This window comes from Stegastes partitus, unplaced genomic scaffold, assembly GCF_000690725.1.
Source record: "Stegastes partitus isolate 25-593 unplaced genomic scaffold, Stegastes_partitus-1.0.2 Scaffold740, whole genome shotgun sequence".
Lineage (NCBI taxonomy): Eukaryota > Metazoa > Chordata > Actinopteri > Pomacentridae > Stegastes > Stegastes partitus.
Genome location: NW_007578471.1, coordinates 52,603 through 54,063, shown reverse-complemented (window position 1 = coordinate 54,063; position 1,461 = coordinate 52,603).

The following is a 1,461-nucleotide window of genomic DNA, read 5'->3' as shown; positions in this document are numbered from 1 at the left end:
TGGTGTTTGTTATGGCCAATCCGTGGCTAGCACAGAAGTCCAAAAACAAAACACCGCTCGGGTTCAGATCAGGCAGGCCGTTTCTCCCAATCACGCCCCTCCAGGTTTCACAGTCATTGCCCACGTGAGCATTGAAGTCCCCCAGGAAAACTATGGAGTCCCCAGGCGGCACCCCTTCCAGGACACCACCCAGTGACTCCAAGAAGGCCGAATACTCTGAACTGCTGTTCAGTGCATAAGCACACACAACAGTCAGAGTTTTCCCCTCTGCAACATGCAGTCGCAGAGAGGCGACCCTCTTGTTCTCTGGGGAGAACTCCAACAAGGCAGCGCTCAGCCAGGGGCTTGTGAGTATCCCCACACTCACCCGGCGCCTCTCACCGTGAGCAACTCCGGAAAAGGAGAGTGTCCAACCCCTTTCCAGGAGAATAGTTCTGGAGCCCTTGCTGTGCGTGGAGGTGAGCCCAATTATATCTAGCCGGTAGCGCTCCACCTCCCGCACCAGCTCAGGCTCCTTCCCCGCCTATTTTTAATCCTTCACCATAAAAGAGGAAGTACTGTGTAACTACCCTGTACATGTTCCATTCTGCCTCAAACTTTCCATGTTTGATCAGACTGTTGTCCTGATCACATCCATATGCCAATATCCACTCACAGTTATAGTGCCACCTATTGGTAACAGGCTGTTTGAGGCATTATACTTCCATATGCCATTGCTTCAAACTTTGTGATATCATTCTTAAAATTGGTCAGCTAAGTCTTCCCACTTTAAAGATGCTACAGTGCGAAGCTTTTGCATTTTCAAGCAACAGTGTTGCCATGGTGACACATAGTTACTTTGAGACGGAAATGACTTTTTGACAGCTTTAGAATGCTGACTGACTCACCAAAATTGGCATACGAGTCACTATCGGCTCAACGACAGACCATGTGTGCCTATAGTGCCCCCTGTAGCAATTTATCCATTAGCCCCCGCAGGACGTTTAACCGACGTTTACAAAAATTGGTAGGCATATGTAACACATCGGGACGCACAAAAAAGCCTCTTGGACCCATACCATAAACTCAACAGGAAGTCCGCCATTTTGAAATAACTGTGCAATTTTTGGTGATTTTTGTCATTTTTGAGAGCGAACTCCTCCTCGCGGTTAACTCCTACACGCCTCAAATTTGGCCAGCACATACAACAGGGGTTGGTGATTAAAAGTTATTAAAATGCGTGGCCGTGGCGGCCCTCTGAATTGTGATGATTCACCATCAAAAAGGAAGGGTGTCTAACGACCCTGTAGATGCTCCAATCTGCCTTAAACTTTACATACTTGATCACAGTCCCCTCAGATGAAACCCATATGCCAACATCCATTCACAGTCAGAGCGCCACCAATAGGAAAGAACTTGTTTTACACTTTCATGTGCTATTATTAGCCGGTCGACCGTATTGTCCTCAAATGCGGTGATATG